A 21,177-nucleotide genomic window follows, 5' to 3' on the forward strand; every position below is an offset into this window, starting at 1 on the left:
CCCAGCCTTCCACCCTGGCCCTTTGCCTTCCCTACGTCATTCTGCAGTGCTCGGCATCTCTGCTCTTACAGAGATCCTGACCAGATGTCAGGAAACCAGGATTTCCAGTCCCAGATCTGATTCTATCTAGCCAGTTTGTTCATCTTTAGAACAAAGGGCTAAACTAGACAAACTTTCAGGACTCTTCTAGCACCATCCATTTTCCTTTGTTCCTTCTCTTCTCCCTCCCTCTCTCCTTCCTTCCTTCCTTCCTTCCTTCCTTCCTTCCTTCCCTGGTTGAGTGTGAAAGAAAGCACAGTATTACCTGGGGAAGGGAAACTGCCATGTCTGGTTTTAAGATGTCACAATAGTCAGGCCAAATGTCCACAGAACGTTCAGGTATGAATCTTGAGAGAAGACTCTATGGTAGAAATGGACAATTGAGAGATAGCTCGGGAAAGCTGCCATGTGAATGAGACAACTTAGAAAGAGTGCATAAAATAACAAAAGAGGAGGACTAAGAATAGAACCTGGGGTCTGAGCCATTTAAAGTAAATTAGAGAGAGGACAATTTTCAGAGGAAAATGGCCATAGGTTTAGTTTTATTTTTTTTTAAAGATCTCTTTTATTTTAATTTTTTATTTTTTATAAACATATTTTTTTATCCCCAGGGGTACAGATCTGTGAATCGCCAGGTTTACACACTTCACAGCACTCACCAAAGCACATACCCTCCCCAATGTCCATAACCCCACACCCCTTCTCCCAACCCCCCTCCCCCCAGCAACCCTCAGTTTGTTTTGTGAGATTAAGAGTCACTTATGGTTTGTCTCCCTCCCAATTCCATCTTGTTTCATTGATTCTTCTCCTACCCACTTAAGCCCCCATGTTGCATCACCACTTCCTCCTATCAGGGAGATCATATGATAGTTGTCTTTCTCTGCTTGACTTATTTCACTAAGCATGATACGCTCTAGTTCCATCCATGTTGTTGCAAATGGCAAGATTTCATTTCTTTTGATGGCTGCATAGTATTCCATCGTGTATATATACCACATCTTCTTTATCCATTCATCTGCTGATGGACATCTAGGTTCTTTCCATAGTTTGGCTATTGTGGACATTGCTGCTATAAACATTCGGGTGCACGTGCCCCTTCGGATCACTACGTTTGTATCTTTAGGGTAAATACCCAGTAGTGCAATGGCTGGGTCATAGGGCAGTTCTATTTTCAACATTTTGAGGAACCTCCATGCTGTTTTCCAGAGTGGTTGCACCAGCTTGCATTCCCACCAACAGTGTAGGAGGGTTCCCCTTTCTCCGCATCCTCGCCAGCATCTGTCATTTCCTGACTTGTTGATTTTAGCCATTCTGACTGGTGTGAGGTGATATCTCATTGTGGTTTTGATTTGTATTTCCCTGATGCCCAGTGATGTAGAGCACTTTTTCATGTGTCTGTTGGCCATCTGGATGTCTTCTTTGCAGAAATGTCTGTTCATGTCCTCTGCCCATTTCTCGATTGGATTATTTGTTCTTTGGGTGTTGAGTTTGCTAAGTTCTTTATAGATTTTGGACACTAGTCCTTTATCTGATATGTCGTTTGCAAATATCTTCTCACATTCTGTCAGTTGTCTTTGGATTTTGTTAACTGTTTCCTTTGCTGTGCAAAAGCTTTTGATCTTGATGACATAGGTTTAGTTTTAAATGGCAAAGGTTTTTAATCTCCTTTGAAGACACTTTGAGTGGAAGTTTAATGATTCAAAATCAATCTTTTAGAATTATTTCTACATCATCTTCCCTCTGGAATAAAACTGGAAAAAATGTCAAATTGATGATCTTCTGTGATCTCAAAAGCATATTGGCTTTTAAGGATTTTGTTAACAAAATACTGGAGCAAGTCACTCTATTGCACATTGCCTCAGTTTCCCCATTTATAAAGTGAGCATAATAAGTCTTATCTGATGAGACTGTGGTTAATGTGAAATTTGGCTTAGGAAAGTAGGAAATTTTTATGGAATTAGGAAATCTTCAGGTTTTAATTCTTTATGATAATACCAAGGGTTAAATTTGTTTTCTGTCTCTGACCTTTTCTTCCCATCCAGTGACTAGCTTTTTCGTGACCTAGTGTTCATTCCATTCTTGCATACCACCTCCTTCTGTCTCAGCTCCTCTGAGCGCCCCACGCCCAGCAGTTGGGAGATTGGAAAGACACCATCTGCTGGTTAATAAACAGACATGTATTCATTTATAAGTTGATTGGATGAGCGTGTCTCTTGATGTCCCCGTTCTGAATGTTTGTGCATTCCACCACAATCTCACACCCAGAGGCTGTGTGGCTGGGATGAATCCCATCTGAGCTGACCATCCTTCCTGGAATCCGTGGGCTGCAGAGGACATGAGTTTAGCCAAAGTGGACACCTGCCACCGACTCAGAACAGCAGTGGCTCTGGAGAATCCTGACTTTACAGAGTCTGCCTGGGGCCCTGACCGCAAGGCCCGAGCATCACGGATGGAGCATCTACGGGACACCTATGGGTGGGGGGAGAGTGTGGTGAAACTGGAGTAAACCAAGAGACCTGGGTCCTAGCCCCTCAAAGGAAAGAGGATAGTGCGGATGGTGACAGGCTTAGGACAGACCCTTAAGGCATTTTATGGGCAACTTTTTATTTATCTAGGCCAGATTGGGACCCAGCAACCCATAACTTCCCCCGCCGATGGATTACTATTCTTCCGAAAGACCCACACGTCTCTCAAGTCCCTCTGAGCTCTGCGACATCCACTGGAGCGAGAGGATTTCTCTGGGAGCTGCAGGCGCTCGTGCTCCCTGCACTCGGCTGGAGTCTTGGGCTGCCCTCCTCCAAGTCGAAATGAATTGCTGCAGATGTATCTGGGCTCCTTGGCCATGCACTTGAGTTCTTTATCCCCAGGTCCGTGTCCCAGAGACATGAATTGTTGAAAGGGAGACTGTTTGCTTTGTTTTTTAAAGATATGTTGAAGAAACAGAATGAAGCGCAGAATTAAGAAGAGCCAGCTCCTCCACTGCCCACAGGTTTAGAGGTGCAAAAAATCCTTTTGTGAGATGGGAACTCACACCAATCAGTTTGCAAGGCCTTTCCATTTCCCAGAGGGGACACTGAGGTCCTCCCATTAAAAGCACTTGCCCAAAGTATTGTAGAGAGTCAGTGACAGAACGGAGATTAAAATCCACTTATTTTTGTTTAATCCCAGTCTGAGCTTCGACTCTGTACAGCAGGGATAACTTAGGGCAGTCTTAGAAGGGGGATGAGTGGCCCTGGGCAGCACACAGGCAGCCAGGACCAGGCCAGGGGCTGGGGCTGTCTCCGCGGGCCTGCACATCTCTCCCTGGGAGCTCACGCTGGTCCTCGCTTTCTGTCTTAGTCTTCTCTCCTCCAGCTTGGGCTGCCATCCACACAGCAGGACTGATCTGGGGCGGGGGGTGGTCTGTCTGTGGGCACACCTACCTGATCACTCCAGCCAAGCTCTAAGCCCCACACCCACCCACCACTAATTGCAGGGTCTAAAAGCCAATGGTTGGTGAGTGGATCCCGGCACTGTAGCTGGAACATGAACTTGAGGTCGGACAGACCTAAATTCAGAACCCCAATTTACCTACTCTTAGTTGTACAGGCTTACACAAGCAACTTTAGGACCTCCGCTTCCAAATTTGATTTTCACACTAACCCAGGTGAAGAACACATGTTAGAAAAGTGAGAATCGTAGATGAAATGGCGACAGTGTAGGGGCAACAGTAATTACAGGAGAGGTAGATCATGACCAATGGGACCCTTGCTCCCTGGCGCTGAGTTCAAATCCTCCCACCGGCAAGTTCTGTGAGGCAGGTGCAAGGCTTGTCCCATTTTATGGATGAGGAAACCAAGGCAGGAAGAGTTGGGCACTAGCTTTGCTATCTCTCTATGTCCCTCATGTGCTTCCTGAGACAGGCAAGGAATTCCTTTCCACCGTACTGGGGAGAAGTTGAGGCACAGAGAGGAAGATAAACAGTGAGCCCAGGGTCACCAAGAAGGAGTTACTAGAGGGGCTGGGTCTGAGTACAGATTCCCTGGCTCCCATCTCAGGGTCCCCCGCCCCTGGCCTCTACTTGCTGGGCTCCGCCAAGCCCCAGGGAAGGCATGTTACCTGGGAGCAGTGCTCTCCCAGGCCAGCTCACCCCTCCCGCCAGGGAAGCACTGCCCTTATCCCCTGCCAGACAGCCTTGTTGCCCAACGCGTGGACAGGAGCCAAGCCTGGCAGCCTTTGGTGGGCATCCAAGTCGAACTGCTCTTTCCTGCGCCGAGTTTAGCACGCAGCATGGCTTCATCATCCAAATATGTCCTGCCAGACAGGCCTCAGCTGCTGGCCGGCGGGGCACTTGGCGGCCCGAGAGAGCTTGGCGTTAATTGGGCCCAGCCAACATAAATCACGGCTCTCATTAAGAGGAAGTCCAGCCATTCTCCAGCAGGGAAGGGGTGAGAGGTGGATGGCAGGGGAAGAACCTCTCACTGAGAGGGGTTGAGTCCCGTGGTGGCCCTGGGACCCTAGCAAGTGTCTGGATCGTGCAGAACCTCTCATCCAACCATGCATCTGCGGGACTAAGAGGCTGTCCCCAAAGATCTCTGAGAGTTTATGCCAATCACAGAGTGGTCCTGGTGCTTTGGGTGGGGGGGATGCTGTTTTTCCTCTCTGCTTGGAGCACCATCAGGGATAAATCCCATTTTAGCCTATGGGGCATCTGTCATCTGACTTTGGAGGGGCAAGAGAAGGTCCTCCCCATGAACAAAAGATCTCCCAGGGGCTGCTTTGCTCTCTGGAACCTTGATAGCAGAAGGCTTGGATGGTCCCGGCCACAGAGCAAGGTGCTCTAGCAGGGGCAGCTTCCCGGGGAAGCTGGGTCACTTGCAGCAAGGCAGGGAAGGGGTTGCCTGCCAGGGTCTGTCCTAAAAGCAGACTTGAGCTGCAAACAATGGTCAGCTGGACTGAGGTCACCAGAAAATGTTGGGTCAGTTTGAAAACAAATTACAAACTTAAAACCTCTGATCTTGCCAAGCACGCACGTACGCACCCACCCATGAGTGCCTCATGACGTTCATTCCACCCTCGGCGCTGATGAAGCTCTAGCCACGCGCCAAGTACCATGCGGGGCCTGGGAGTATTGATGAACCACATGGAATCATCGCCTTATCCAGAGTCATGATCTATGGAGAAGGACAAGCATCTGAAAAATTGACATTAATCCTCTATCAAAGATTTGTGCAAGGTCCTCTGGGTACAGACGCAGAAGTTACGGACTCGGATGTGGTGGGAGGCGGTCCAGGAGGCAAACGGGGTTCCCAGAGGAGATGGCATCAGCAGGGTCTTGGAGAGTGAGTTGGAAGTACAGGAGAGGACAGCAGAGGAGAGGGAAGAGGGGAGTAAAAGCCGAACAGAGAGACGAAAGGGGCGCTCTGCTCAGAGGACAAAACAGTTGGTTCTGTGTGGTTAGAGGGGATAAGGAGTGAGGGGTGGGGAAAAGGGTCTAGTGAGGCTCAGGCTTGGACTTCTACGATGACCCATCTTTGGGGGGGACCTAAGTTTGTTCCAGTGATATTTTACAGCAGTTCCTAAACCCTGTCTGTGCCTCAGAGACACCCGAGAGCTTTCATAAGATACAAATAACCAGTCCCTACCCCTGCGATCCTGATTTAGCTGGCATGGTGGGGGCCAGGAATCTTTTAAACCAGCTCCCTAGGTAATGCTGAGGTAGCTAGCTAACAGCCTAAGATTGCTCGAAAATGTAAGATGCCAATACATGTGTCAGAGAAAAATAGAGCAGAATTGGGAGACAGAATTCTGAGGGAGGGGAATGGCACAGTTTGTACAGCATGGTCAGGGAATGGATGACCTGAGGGAGTGGAGGAGAGAGCCCTGGGGAAGCCTGGGGGAAGACCATTCCCAGAAGTAAAAACAGCAGGTGCAAAGGTCCTGTGGCAGAGCTGACTGACGTCTTGAGGGGAAAATAAGGCCAGTGCTGCTGAAATATAGGAGGTGAGGTCAGAGAGGCAGTCGGGACAGGCAGGTTGTGTAGAGCTTATCCCCTGGCCTTTTTAAACCTTTGATTTAGTCCCACCATCTTGTGAAGAAACGGGCCCGGAGAAAGGACCTTGAGTAGAATCATCTTCTTTGTGTTCCTCTTTGGCACAGCACTTGGAACAAGGCTGTGTGGCTGGGTAGTATAGAGGAGCATGGAGATGAATAGAATATAGGTTTGGTTGCCCCAATGGTCTCAGTCTAGAGGGGGAGACCCCCCTCATGTGCTTCTTTCCAACAGGTGGCAGACTGTAATTCTTGCTAGCATCCTGATTCCAGCTATCACAGAATTGGCTGTCCCAGCTTAAGGATGTGTGGAGGAGGTGGGCATGTGACTGAGCAGACTGTCACTGAATAGCACCTGGGGGGTGGGTAGGGTAGGAAGCGGAGCAAGTGCAGAGAGGGAGAGGGAAGGGAGGTCTGTGGTTCTGGAAAGGCAAAACGCAGACTCAGAAAGTCCTGAGGTTCAAATCGTGAGCAGATGAGACATTTGAGACTAACTTGGGGCACATGGCTTTTTTGCATCTCCCTGGTCTCTATGTCCCCACCTTTTCCACAGGGTTGATCCCTCCTCTGAATGTTGGCTGTGGAGATGGCTGACCTGCTGCGTGGTCCTGGGTCCACCAGCCGGGGGCATGGTGTGGGGGAGGCCGACTCACGGAGGAAGTCTGGCAGCACCTTGCCCAGGGGTAGAGCCCTCTCTCTTTGGAGCACCGAGTGGTTCCATTGGCTGCAAGAAGAGGAAGAAAGCCAGGTGAGGAAGGAGGAGAGCACGATTTGGTCTGTTTTCCTCCCTACCCACAGCAACACTTTCAGGCTTTCTGGGAGCCACTGTGGACAAGGGCCACCAAACAGCGTCTCCTCACCATTCGCGCTGCCTATCTCATTGGCCAATGTGTTCCAGATCTCAACTGCACTCCGGAAGTGGCATCGTTATTACTGCCTCATTTCACACAGTGGAGAGGCCAGGGGGACACGTGGAGGTGGGCACGATTGTCCTTGAAGGAGCCAGGGTTTTTCTGTGTTTTTTCCTCTCTACCCTGCCGACCTCCAGGGCCAGGCCAAGGGCATACAGACCTTGAGGAACCTAGCATACCTAGGTGAGTGGGGAGCTGCTGACCAGGTCAGGAAGCTGGGGACACTCCCCCTCTTTCTGTGTGAAGGAGTTGTAGGTGACAGTGGTACCTTGGTCCTATCCCCTCCATCCTGCCAGGACTTCCACGTTGGCCAGACCCCAGCCCCATTTTCTAGGCTCAGTCCAGTTAGCTCAGCCTGGGGAGGGAGCCTGGGTTAGAAAGAGAAGTTGCACCCGTATAGGTTAACCCTTTCACTGCCAGACAAGGACCATTTCTGAGGCAATTCTGCTGGATTCAAGTTTTCGTTCTCTTGATCCTTCTTCTTTCGGTAAACCCTTCCTTAGGTCTCTTGGGCGCTGTTTCCTGGGTGCAGAGTGGGGGATAAAGAGGCAAGTCAGATCTTGTCCCTGCCCTGGACCTGCTTACCACCTCCAGGAGGAGGAACAGAATGGCGACAGTAATCAATGTTGTGCTGAACGGCTTGAGAAAGGTACAAGCCCTGGGGAGATGCCAGGAGCAAGAGATGAATTCTAGCCAAAGAAATAGAACATTCCCCCTCCCTCAGAATGGCCATTCATTCATTCATTGACTGTTCACTCAGCCTGGGCCCTGGGCAAGCAGGGACGCCCCAGACTGCTCTCTAGACCCTTCAAACTGGAGAGGGGTGAGCATGGGCACTCGTTCAGCTTTGAAATTGATAGCACTTTTGGCTTGAAATGACCTGGCTGAGAAAGGAAGTTCAAGGGTCAGGAAGGTTTGGTTATATCCATGGTGTAAAACAAGGGGTTTTGATTTGGTTGCAGCCAGGTCTGATCCTTTGCTGAGACACAGGTTCCCTTGCGCAAGTCAAAACTAACGTACCCCATGTCTCGAGCATTTTCTGTTAAACCGTTGAGAGCATTCTGCACAATCATGTAAAACCACTTACTTGTCATCGAGTGAGGGCTCGGAGGGCAGGGGACCAAGAAATTAGTAGTAGTAGTGAGAGCACTAGGAACCTGCAGTGAAAATGACTTAGGGGACCAGAACCTTTGCCACCCATGAGAATCCTGAGACCAACAAGGACTGTCACCTCACCTCTTTCAATTCCCACACCTGAGCAGGTGCAATCAGAGGCCAAGAAGCTGAAATGGTCAAACATCAGAAAACACTAAGAATGATTGATACCAGGCCGAGGCTTGCCTCTGTGGGAATCTGAGACCACCCCCCCACCAGAGCCCCCCAGAGCCAGCCGGACCTCTTTGGTCTCATACTGCAGAAGAGATCTAGAGCTTTGCCTCCAGCCCGGGGGCCCTACCCCTCTAAAAGGCCTCTTCTCATCTCCATTCGGCTGCTTCTATCCATTACCCCTGAATGGAAATGGAAGCTTAATTTTTCTCGCTTGAAGCCATTAACACTCTGGGCCCTTGACAGGAAACACAGCTCAGCTTTAATTAGCCACAGCAAGCTCCGCACAAGGGCTTCTAGCGGAGCCCGGGGACTTCAAAGATAAAGCCTTCCCCATTCTCCCTAATCACAGCTATTAATGAGCCAATTAAGGCTTTCTCTGGGGCCGAGGCGAATGAACAGCTCGCTCAGGACGGTGGGCACACAGCTCTCCGCCCCACTGAGGGGAAACTCGAACGGCCTCAGCTCTGCAGCCCATCGCTTGTGTGTCTTAGGATGGAGCAAGTGTCCTCTCTGGGCCACCTTCTGTAATGGGGAGAACATTGTTCCTCCTGAGGAGCAGTTACTGGGACGGGAATGATTGCAGAATCACCGGGAGGCCCTATTAACACTCTCTGGGGGGCTCCGCCCCAGGATTCTGACTCAGTTGTTCTGGGAGGGGTTGCCTACAAGAAAACTCATTCCCGGGTGGCAGTGTTGCTGTTGGTTCGGGGACCCATTTCAAGAGACATCGCTTTAGACAACAAGTGTGAGATGTTACTCGAAGATTTTGATTACACTCCCGGCTATAAATGTGCCATCACCCCTTTCCTTCACCTGCCTCATCTGACAGTTTCCAGAAGTCTCCCATCTGGGCTGTCAACGCTGGGACACAACAGCGTTTGTCACACTGCGGTGGCCTGACAGCGTATCGCCCTCCAGGTGGGTTCCTTCGGGAGGGGAAATGGAGTGGGACTCCCCACTTCCAGAAAGAGCAGACAGTGTGGAGTCCTCCAAGTCCTGACGGATGTGCTGTTTGGTGGATGTTGAGATGGAGCTGTGTAGAGGGGAGGACACTTCAGTGAGGGAACCAGGGAACTGAGCAAAGCAGGGCACTGGAATATGCCTGTGGCTTGTGGGGAACTGGTCAGAATCTTCTAAAGAGTCTTCCCAACTGAAGTCTAACGACTTTAATGTCATGCTGTGTTTCGCGTTTCCTCAGGCAACTGAGACAGACTCCTTCAGCTAGGGCCTGCCTGCAGTGCCCCGTAGTGTGACTCGAGTCACTGTGCTTGGTGGCTTTATAGACAGACTTCTGTGGTCAAAGTACAGTTCAGGTCCTTAGGATGCTGGGTCTCAGCTGGGGCAGTTTGCCATCCTGTCCAGACCCCTCATGGGGCTCCCTCCAACTTCCTGCGCCCTTCCTCTAACCTCCTGTCATTCATGTCCTCTTCAGCCTTCACAGCTCCCCTCAGAGAACTTGTTTCTGAGCACTCCCACGTTAGCCATCTTTGCCTTATAGATAGGGTACCCCAGAGTGTGTGCCCAGGGTCTGTGGAGGCTGTTAGCAGTTATAATGTGATTCAGGGAGTGCTGAGCTAAACAAAGTAAGTTTTCTGCAGAACTTCTCAGAGCCTTGAATATGCTGCTGTGGAGATTCAGGAGGGATGCTTAACAAACATCATTTCCCAAACTAATTTCACCACAGAATGTATACTTTTTCCAAAGAGGATCTGGCTTCTATACAAAGGAGCTGGCTGAGCTTCAGATTCCAGCAGACCTGGGTTTCAATTCTGGAGCTCATTCCCCTTGGAACCTTTATCTCTTCCTCTGTGAAAATAGAGAAAGTGGTCCTTCCTCTGGGTACTCTTAAAAGGCTTAAGTGAGGTGATATAGGAGAGGCACTCCAGCCCAAGTGAGGTACACAGTAGGGGCTCAGTAAATGTGTATTTTCTTCTATCCCTATTGGTTTTCCTGTTGCAAGCTTACAATCTGAGTGTGCTGCATATGAGCGTGAAGCCACACTCAAACACACAGGGTTAGAGGCACGAGAGGTCATAAGTGACCAGACCATCCAAGCAGGCTTCCTGGAGGAAGAGGGTCTTTGTTAGATTCTGAAACATGTTCTCCAGCAAAGGCCTGGGGCAAGGGAGGAGGTTGTGGGGGAGGCTTTGAGAACTACCTTTCTGCAAGCAAGCTACGGCAGGACTCTTTTATTTTCCTTTTCCACCCTGGAGGCCCATTTCCCCACCAAATCTAGCCGACGCAGCACTTGCCTTCCCCTCCCACGGCTTGAACTTGGCCAACATCTCAAGTTCCGGAGGTATGAGCCTCAGAGTGGGGGCCCTCCTGGCTTGTGGAAATTCACTGGGCTCACAGAAGCCTGCTGTAGCAAGGCCCTCAGGAAGCTCAGGTCAAACCCTAGGCCCCCAGGACGTAGGGTGCCGGGTCACACCCCACCTACGCAACCCTGGCCTCAGGGGTGGGCAGGGACAAGCCCAGTCCAGGCTGAGGAGGAAGCAGCCCAGCAGATATTCTGCCCCCAAACTCTTCATCACCCCTGCCGGGGGCCCCATGATCAACCATGTCCAGAGACCCTATTTCGAACCAGGCTCATTTCATTTAACCAACTCACTTCAACTCTAAGCTAGAATTTTATTTCTCATTTCACTCATGATAATACAGAAGCTCAGAGAGTCAGCTTGAAACCAAGCCCATCTGGTCCGAAGTCCAAGCTCTCTCCACTGGTGCCACAGAGCCGTGGATTTCTCTTGGTGGATTTCCTAGTGTGGCTCGTCCCCACCTCCAGAGAGCCTCCCTGGTCATCTCATGAGACCACGCTTACCTCCCCTTGAGTGTCCTCAGTGGGAATTACAACACTCCTCTTCCGGGCACCCGTGTTTCCTGGAAGGAAAGGACTGCTTCTGAGTCCCACACTCGGCCCTTAGCAGCCAGCACAGCACACATAGTAATAATCTCTGTCGAGAGAAGGGGTGATATACAATTTTTGAGATTGTACAGACATGTCGCAAGCATGGCATCCCCCCACCGGTCCTGAGCTCTGCACCTTCCAACTCTACTCTTCCTCGCCATTCCTCATGCTACCCTGGGCCGGGCTCACAGGTCCTGGCTGACTCGACTCTCCCAGGTGTCATCTGTTTTAACCCGTGCTTCGCTGCGACCCAGCTAGCTAGACTTCAGCAGGACCCCGAATATTCATGAGCGCACCCCTGTGGCCGGACTCTCCCAGGGGCGTGCTCTGTAAGATCTTGGCTCCAATTTTCTTCCTCCAAATTAGTTGCAGTCTGCACGTCCTCGTCAGACCTGGGGCTTGCTCCACCGTCCCCTGAAACCCGCTTCAGTGACTAGCCAAGGTGCCAGGGAAATTATGAAAACCATGTGACAGGTGAATGGCCGCGCCTGCGGCCTTTCTTAGGTTTCAAAGGGAGGATGGCTTGCTCCAGCATATGGGCTGGAAATTCAGGCTTGCAAGCACTTTCCAGAAAGCACAGGGCACACCAAACCCTCACAGGATTCTGCTTTTCCCTTCAGCGGAATCCAGCTGGGCCTCTTGGCCCTGGGGTCCAAGAATGGTCATGGGTCTGGCTCCGTCCAAACACTGTTCCCTTGTATGACGAGCAGACACACAGATGGGTTCTGAGCAGAAAAGGAACCAAGTAAACTGGTCAGAGGGTTCCAGAGCTGGCAAACACCTTTGGTCACTAAGTCTAATCTTCTCACTTTCCAGATGGGGAAACTAAGGCCCAGAGTAAAGTGTTCGCCTAGAGTCAAACAGCTTATTAGAGACTGAGCCATGGCAAGACTGAACATATCAGTACCTCTCAAAAATCTTGCAAGAGTGAGTGATAAATGGCCATGAAGAATAGTTTCCAGAAGCTTCTATTTGTATTGGCTGGTAGAAATACAACAGGTACACGGGACTGAGTTTGTTCTATCTGTGAATAAGGCTGGGCATGGCCTGGTGAGGTATATAAAGACAGTGAAGTCTGGTTGGGATCCCTGGCCAGATGCTGTCCCCCAGGGTGCTGGATGCCCAAAGAGTTCATATGCCAACGGCATTCCAGATCAGAGTTCAACCTGGGCAGCAAGTTTCCTATGGCATGGGGAGAGGAGAATCTCCAGTTGTTACACATCAGGCTGTTTCTACAGGGTCCCATAAAATACCCATACAGGGTCCATACAGGGTCCCATAAAATACCCATAAAAGTATTTTCCACACTTTGATAATCCTGGGGCTCCTATGGGTGGTCCTTCCATAAACATACACTGAGCAACTCTTAGATGTGCTAGCACCTTTAGGGTCTCCTTGTTGCCATAATAGAGACAAAGCCCTTCCCATAATGCTCCTCTGTGCTCTCTGACCTACTTCTCACTTGTTACATCTGCAAACTCATCAGTCCATGCCAATCATGGCCATTGTGCTGAAAGCACCATCCACTTTTTTGCCTCTGAATCTTAAAACAAAACAAAACAAAAAACAAACAAAAAAGCCTTTCTGGAATGTTCTTTTCTCTTTCTCTTTCTCTGGAAGACTCCTCATCCTTCTCTACAACCCAACAACCCAGGGAAGTGTCACCTTCTCTGCCAGGTCTTCCTTCTCCCAATCCCCAGGAAGATATACCTTCAAAATAGATCTCCAAGCTGACCCCTCACCATCTGCACTGCTACTGCACTGGTCCAAGCCATCTCTTGCCTGGTTTGCTCTTGCAGGTTTCTAATTGGTCTCCCTGCTTCGGATCTCTTCCTTCTTTGAAGCGTTCTGTATACAGCAGCCAGGGTGATGTTCTTCTGTATGTCATAAATCAGATCAGATCACTTCTGTGCTTAAAACCCTCAGATGGCTTCTCATTGCAAAACTTACCATGGCTTACAACATCTCCCCTGCCTCTTTCTCTATTGTCACATTATCCATTCTGCCTCATTGTTCATGTTCCAGCCACAGTGGCTTTTTTCTTTTTCCTTGAAAGGACCAAGCTTACTCAGGGATCGCTGCCTTTGTGTGTCCCAGGGGGCTCCCTACCCCACCAGACCCTCAAAATTCAGGTTGTGGCTCAAGTATCTCTTCTTGGAGAGGTCTTCCCTGACTGCTCTATCTAAAGAAGACTCCCAGTTTCATTGTGTCTGCAGCAATCATGACTGTATCAAATGATTTTATGTATTTGTTTCCACGTCTCCAGCTGCAATATAAGCTCAATGATAGCAAAGATGTCACCTCTTTTTATGGACATGTCCCCAGTGTAGAGAACAGTCCAGGCTTCGAGTGGGGTTTCAGTAATAAACATCTATGAACGACTGCCTTAAACGGTGCCCCATCATGCAAAGCCTATGGGAGAAGGAGATCTTTGCGAACTCCTTATGGAAAGGGAAACCTGGATAAGCCATAAAAAGATGGTAGGGTTTGTGTAGGTGGAGAGAAAGAGAGTTGGCATCCCAGGAGGTAGGCCCGGCCAGGAGCATAAGTTGAGTGGTTGGAAAGAGAGAAGCATGCAAGAGAGAGAATGCCTAGAGTGGGGGAGAGAAGCTGACTCTGGAGGTCCTTGCAGGCCAGACGAGAGACCCCTTTTCCTCACTCGCCTTTGCACTATTTCCCATTCCAATCCCTGCAGCCTTCCTCTGCACGCACACAGTATAACTTGCAATCAGAAAGGTAGACAAGAGCCACAGGAACGTCCGGTGTCACCTGATATCATGGCAAATGGAAATGAAGTTCACCCCTGCTGGGGCAGAGCGATGTTTGTGCCAATAGAGATTCTCAGAGAAGCTGGCAGAAATTGCCCGGATGTGTGAGAATAGCAAGTTATAGAGTCATTGCCTGCAAATGGGCTCAGTGGAATCTAGCCACTGGATTCAAAGAACACAGCATCCTTGAATGACAGAGTTTCAAAACACACCGCTCTTCTGGATCACTGTGGCTATCCAGTCCAAGCTCCAAAGCCCTTTAGCATTCCGTTCAAATGACACCAGTGGCTCCTTGCACACCTCCCATGACACAGAGCTCCCCACTCACATTGCTGGAAAGCTCAGGCTCTCTGAAAGTCTTCCTGACTTCGAGATGGATCTAATCTCCCCAAGTGGACTTCACGCTGACTCTGGAGCTACCCACTCTGCCCCAGGCTGCACGGTGAACACACACAGCAGCCTCCCCAGCTCTGGGCTTTCTTGCAGGGCCCCAAGCTCTGGGCTCTTACACCCTTTCTTCTTGGTGTTGCTTTAGTCCTCTCCTGGCCCTCAGCACCCCCTCTGGGCTCATCCCCTTTTGTCACTACTCAGTTTCTCTTGCATTGGGACAAGTCTCCCTGAGAGGGTGTCAGCCATCCTGGGAGTCTATCACACCCTCTCAACTCCTACTTTAAGGCCGTATGACCTGGCTGGTGGAAATGTAAAATGGTGCTGTTGCTGGGGAAAACAGCATGGCGGTTCCTCAAGAAAACCAAATTAGAACTTCTCTGTGATCCGTCAGGTCCACCTGTCAGAATACCCTCAAAAGAACTAAAAGCAGGGACTCAAACACTCAATGACTCCAATGCTCATTGCAGTATTACTCACAGGAGCCCCAAAATAAACATACACTGAGCAACTCTTAGATGCGCTATCGCCTTCCATGGCCATAGTAGAGACAACAACGCAGCCATCAACAGCGGGATGGATAAAGGAAATGTGATCTGTCTAGACAATGGGATGTTATTCAGCCCTAAAAAGGAACGTGATTCGGACATGTCCTACCACACAATGAACCCTGAAAACACTAAGTGGAGTAAGTCAGACACAAAAGGACAAATTGTGTGTGATTGCACCTCTCCGAGATCTCTAGACCAGGCAAATTTATAAAGACCTAAACTAGAACGGCGGTCACCACATGCTGGGGGGGAAGGAAAGAGAGGAGGTACTGTTTAGCGGGTGCAGAGTTTCTGTTTGGGAAGATGAGAACGTTCTGGAGATGGATAGTGGGGATGGTTGTGCAACAGCACAAATGTGCTTAATGCTATGGAATTGTGCCCTTAAAAATGGTTAAGATAGCGAATTTTGGGTTATGTGTACCTTACCACCACAGGAAAATGTTTTTTTAAAAAGACCACACATATCTATCCCCCATTTCCTGCCAAAGGGTAATCAAGTACCAGACATTTATAAAATACTCCGTGCACGGACCGTCTGACACGCCGTGGGCCATTGGGATTAGCAGTAGAGACTGTCCTTGTTCATAACAACACGAACAAGCCAGGCGCTAGGCTCAGCAATTAACATGGATTGCTTTATTTAACCCACACAGCCTTCTCAAGTAACTATCGTTGTACCAAGTTGACAAATGGAACTGACACTCTAAGAGGCTAAGCAGCTTGCTTAAGATTACACAGGGACAGATTCCAGATTCAAATGTGAATGCTGGATTCCAGAGACGAGGTTCCCAATCATACTTAACTACTGCTTGAAGAGACTTAAGAAATGCTTCAGAGCAAGAAAACCCACACATGCACAGGCCCCTTAAGATGGTGTGCTGGGGGACATGTGTGCCAAGATTCATGGCAGAAAGGAGCAGCCGTTAACTCCATGAGTATGCTCACCGGTCTCTTCTTGGTCGATGTCCGTTGAAGGAATAAGCGGTGAGCGACCATCAGCGTGTCCTGAAGAAGTCAGGAGGAAGAGGTAGAGTTTCAGCTGGGCCCTGCAGTGTGGGAAGAAGGTGGGGGAAGAGGACCTCCACCTCCACTCTGCTCAGGAGCATGTGCTGACCTCCAGGCTGTGCACCTGTGCCCCTCAGGCGTCCTCCACCCCCCAGCCTCCTTGTTGATGGCACCCATGCCGTCGTGGGCTGGGCTCCTTGCCTCCCTGGCTACTGCTGCACTAGATGGGCACTCCTGCTGGGCAGGGCCCCAGTCTAACCCTGTCTGTGCCCAATTCCCGCCAGGAGCTGGCCCAGACGCCGTGCTCTGGGGTTTCTCGCTGGACAGATGAACAAAGGGAGACTGCTGGAGAAACCCTCCAGAAGACTTCAACCTTGAGGAGCTCTTGTTCAATTCTCCTTATTTCCCTATAATTAGAACCAATTCCTGGTTAGCTCAGTTTCCACTCCCGAAGGTGGAAGGAATTCAGGAAACTTCTACCAAGATGCCGAGCCCTGTTCTCAGTCTGACTGTCTAGACGTATGACCTGCAGGCTGCCCTTGGCGTGATCTTGCAGAAGCGGCGGGGGGCTGCGGCAGCAGCTGGTGCATGTTACCTCTGGGGCTGGCAAGGCCTTCCATTCTTCCATCCTCAGGAGTCCCTACCCCGACAGCAGCAGCCCGGACTGAACGGCTGAGGTGCACACCTGACTGGCAGGGTCCTGTACAGGTGATGGCTGGGCTGCTGCCACGAACCATGACCTGGGGGCTGGGGGACAGGGTGCACAATTCAGGTTGAAGACAAAGCAGCCAGAGTTCCCTGGAGGTGGGTGTCAGGGCCACACTGGTCAGGGGGGAGGCGACTGGGGCAGGCCTGTTGTTGGGCTGCCCCCCTGATGCCCTCAGAGCTTGCCTGTCTGACCTCTGGCCTGTGGCCTGCATCCTGGTCAGACGACACCATCCTGTATCCAGATTAAGCTTCTCTTGCTTCCAAAATAGCAACCCAAAGTGGAGGAAGGAGTACAGGACAGACCTGGGTTCAAACCTAGATTTGTCCCATTAGCTGTGTGACCATGAAAAGAGTTCCTTCATCTCCTGGACTTCCAGCCTTTCTCTTTGTAAATGGGAGATAATAAAAGCTACTTCCAGGGAGGATTCAATGAGATCATATTGATAAAGTGCTTGGAACCATGGCTGGCCTGTAGCCAGTTTTCTATATATGTTTGTTAAATGAATACACATTTATCTCAGCATCCCAAGTGGGAGCCTTGGAGCTTGGGAGATAGTTTAAAAACAAAACAAAACAGAAGGTTGTAGGATAAATGAAGAACTGAGACCTGGATCTGTGTTGCCCCCCCCACACACACACCCCAGGAACAGATGGCGTGACTTTGGGTAAGTGCCATGCCTTCTGGGGGCCTCGGTTTTTTGTCTGTACAATGCGGGTACAGGACACATTCTCCTGAGGGTCTGCTGTGGCTTGACTATGCTGGGGACACAAGAGCTCACAGCACCAGACCCCACCGTCCATCCTGTTGGCTCTAGCATTGGCCCCCTTCATTCCCGGCTACTCCTGATCCCTGGAGGACCCGGGACTTCTGTACTGCACCACTCAGGCCTCTTAGAAATGCCTGGGCCAGAGATTGTCAACGTGGATTAGTTCTGGGAAACACGACAGCCAGCAGAGTGTCCCCAGAGAGAGAGCTTATCCTGCCTGGCCACCGAGGGGGTGGGCTGAACATTCCAATCGACCTAGTGGCCTCAGGGGAGAATTTAGAGAAAAGGGCAGTGGGAAGCTGGTGCTGGAGGTCTCTTAATCCCCGGGAATTTAGCCACCGCAAAGTGGACTCCTAAATGAGGAGGGATTTGCTTCTCCTCCCAGCTTCAACAGACTGTTTCTGCAGAGAGAGAGGTTTTAAATAGCAAAGGTGACTTGGCTTGATTTGGCCAAGCTTACAGTTGGACACATTCCTCCTTTGGTTCCCAGGAAATAACTTGTTGGGGGTGAGGGGCATGGAGGTGAACTGGGAGAAAGGAGATGGTGGTCTTCTCAAATGTCCCCGATAGGGGACATAACATGTGCCAAATAAATATGGAGAGGGGGGCCCCTGGACCATTGGGGGGCGTTTTATGGCTTAGGAACCCTCAGAATTGTCTTGTGTTGTTCTCCTAGAAGGGAGAAAGTGAGTCCCATGGAAAAACAAAAGACCTGCTCAAGGTTACTCTCGAGCAAAGTAAGTCAATGGCAGAGCCAGGGCTTAGGCTTGGGTCTCCTGACCCTAAAGTTGGCTGACCCTTATTCCTCAGACACACAGTTTCTGTCTGCACCAGTTACAACCAGCATAAACCAGGGTCCGTTTTACTCAGTATACGTTTCCTGGGACATTGCCATGTGCAGGTCCTCAGCTAGGCATGGGGAGGGGCGGGGCTGGGATGGAACAGAGATGACCCAGGTGCCACCCTTGTCCTCCAGCTACCAAGGCAGGGACCCTAGCAACTTGAGAATACATGTTTAGGAAGGGAGAGACAAGGAAGGGGTGCACATCTGGCCAGGGCGGGGATGGGGCTGGGGGCTGGGAGCTCAAAGCTGCTCCTGTTCTCTGTTTTCTCGGTTTTGCTGGTCTTATCTCCCATGCTAGCCAGAAGAGAGGGATTAAGACTCCCTCATTAGCCAGGATGTGCCATCGAGCCAACTCTCTAAGGCAGTCGCTTCTCTCCCAAGCTCAGCAGGACTCCCCACTGAGTCTCTGTCCAGTGGCCTTCTGGTTGGTCCCAAGCTGGCTGCTGCCTGACTCAGGTTAGTCATGTCTCACCTGGTTTTCCTGAGGTCCTGGGGTCCTGGGCACATGCTTCCTGCTCACGGCTGCTAGAGCGGTCTTTCTGCAGCAAAACGCCTTCAGGAAAGCTTTGTGGAAACCAGTCATTGCCCCCAGTTCTTTTCAGGGTTGCCCTGGGGGCAGGTGCAGCCTGAGGGGCTCTGGCAGTCCCAGGCGGCAGAGTTAGGAAGAGGGCAGAACACCTGGGGTACGTTGTTTCAGCTCCAAGGGAGGCTCTCAGAGATAATGCGCCGACCAGAGGGTCCCATGTTCTAGCAGGCTGCTGGGGTGCGGGAAGGGAAGAAGGAAGGGAGAATGGTTTCCATCATCTCGAGGGGTGTGTGAGCAGTATCTTGAAGCCCTGCTGCTTGTTTGGACATTTTAGGGGATGTGGGGGCATCAAATGAGGCACCATTTTAGGGGGTGTGGGGGCATCAAATGAGGCACCAAATTCCAGAGCAGGACTGAAGATTGTAAGCCCTCCTGGGCCCTGTCTCTATTTCCATGTCTGCATCCCTTCTTGGGTGAGGGGCAATTTGAGAGCATTTGTAGTTGCAAATAAGCATGTGGGTCTGATTCTTCTTAGTCTCCTCAGCAGTGAGCACAGGGCCTGGCACTCACTAGCTCAGAAGTGCTTGCTGAGTGAGTGAAGGACTTGTGAACTTCTGAGGTCCCAGAATTACTCCAGGACAAGGCCCAGCCTCTGCAGTGGAGGAATGATGGGGACTTGGGTGTGGAGAATAGGCTCCTCTCTGGCCTCCAGTCCCTGGGACCTCCCCCACTTCAAAGGACTTGTAGATAAGAAGGGCTTTCTGGGCTAAGTGAGATCTGGCCCTCCCCCGACCTTCCCCCCACCCTGCAACACACACACCAAATGTGCACATGACAATCTAGCTTCCTTATCTGCCTAGGCTCAGATTTGGCCCCCCTGGGGCTTGAAAGGCTGAGAGAGCAACTGATGGTCCATCCAGATGTCCTTAAAGGCCTCCAGCTATGGACTGCCGGGCATTATTCCTTCCCAGGTGCCAGCCCCAGCTTCCACCTGCATGAAGGTGTGAGGCCCTGCTTGGGTGGGAATGAAAGAAGTTATACTGGAGATCGAAATCCGGAAGGCAGAGGATCCCATGAGAGCGACAGACCTGGCTGGAAGGATCGCAAGAGAGGGAAGAATGTAAGAGGACACAGAAGGCAGAGGCTCTCACCTTTGAAGGGGGAGTTCCCTACATAAGACCAAGTCCTAAAAGACCCACTTGACGAGTGGATGATTGCATGGCTGGAAGGATGGATGGCAGGAATGGACGATGGTCCATTCAAGGATTTATTGAACGATTCCTTGGACCCTGTGGAGTGAATCAGACCCAGCCTCCATCGCCAAGGAGCTCACAATACGCAGGCTGTGACATCACAGGGGTCATTCAACTTGGGAATGGGCATTGAAAGATTGGGGGGCGGGGTTGTGGCTACACGCCAAAGACAAGATCGAGCAGAATTCTCAGTGCAGTTCAGGTGTCACTCCTTTGGGGTCCGAGATGCTCTGAGCATGTCATGAGACACCTTGAGACCAAATTCAAAATGATCAAGTATCTTGGTTGGTGTTAAATTCATGCCTCCTTAAATTGGATTTCAGTATGGTTAAGATAGTGTTCATACAAGCTCATGAAAAGCTATGGAAAAAATTAAAAATTGAGAAAACTGCATCTCTTTATGTAGTTTTTGTGTGTATGAATTGAAAACTTGAACTTGGGTTCAGGGAGGGTAAGTAACTCATTCAAGGCCACACAGACAAAGTGGCAGAGCTGGGATTTGGTGCCATAGCTCTGACTTTAAAGTCAGTGGATCTCTCTTATCTCACATGGATCTTGAGATTTACATCAGCAGAAGGATCCCTGGATACCAACCATTCTTGGAACTCCATACCCGTAGAAACAGAGATGGAAAGTCTGAAGTCTGAACAAAGGCCTAGAAGGAGTAGAACCTGGGGTCAGCTCAGGGAAGTAGTTATTGTTCAGCATGAAGGCAGAGGAGCAGACCATGAGGCTAGGAAGGAAGATTGGGCCAGTTTTGGGGGGCTTTGAAGAGCACGCCTCAAGCTGCTCATACTCCCCAGTGACCCCCCTGTTTGACTGACATCCAGGGGCTGGTTGTTGGAGGTGTGTATAAACCAACAAAATGAGAAACAAGAGTAGATTGACAGTGTGTGGGGGGTGAGATTTGAGTTAGGTGAATTGAGGTTCTGCTGTTCCAGCGAACAGAATTTATGACAAGGACCTACTGACTGCTTACTTGGTGCCGGGGACTGTTCTAAGAATTTTCCATGGGTCAATTCATCCTCCCAACAACCCTGTGAGATGGGTACTGCTCTGAATCTGCTCTACATGTGAGCCAGTGGGGGCCGCCGTGTGCACTGCGGACTGACGGCGTGTTTGCTGGATCCCTGTTCTCACATCTCTCACAT

General features: G+C 50.4%; 1 long non-coding RNA gene across 2 annotated transcripts; it reads right to left on the reverse strand.

Moving 5' to 3' along the window:
* Window positions 1-6,389: 6,389 nt before the first annotated feature.
* LOC131810001 (uncharacterized) lies at window positions 6,390-20,083 on the reverse strand. 2 transcript variants are annotated; one of them, XR_009345366.1, is made up of 6 exons: window positions 19,925-20,083; window positions 18,720-19,005; window positions 15,869-15,928; window positions 12,960-13,094; window positions 11,131-11,263; window positions 6,390-6,793 (listed from the first exon to the last, which is right to left on the reverse strand). It is a non-coding gene; the product is annotated as an uncharacterized LOC131810001 (long non-coding RNA). The 2 variants fall into 2 exon arrangements; XR_009345367.1 differs by lacking the exon at window positions 12,960-13,094.
* Between the last annotated feature and the right edge of the window lie 1,094 nt (window positions 20,084-21,177).

The sequence above is a fragment of the Mustela lutreola genome, chromosome 10 (genome assembly GCF_030435805.1).
Source record: "Mustela lutreola isolate mMusLut2 chromosome 10, mMusLut2.pri, whole genome shotgun sequence".
Taxonomy (NCBI): Eukaryota; Metazoa; Chordata; class Mammalia; order Carnivora; family Mustelidae; genus Mustela; species Mustela lutreola.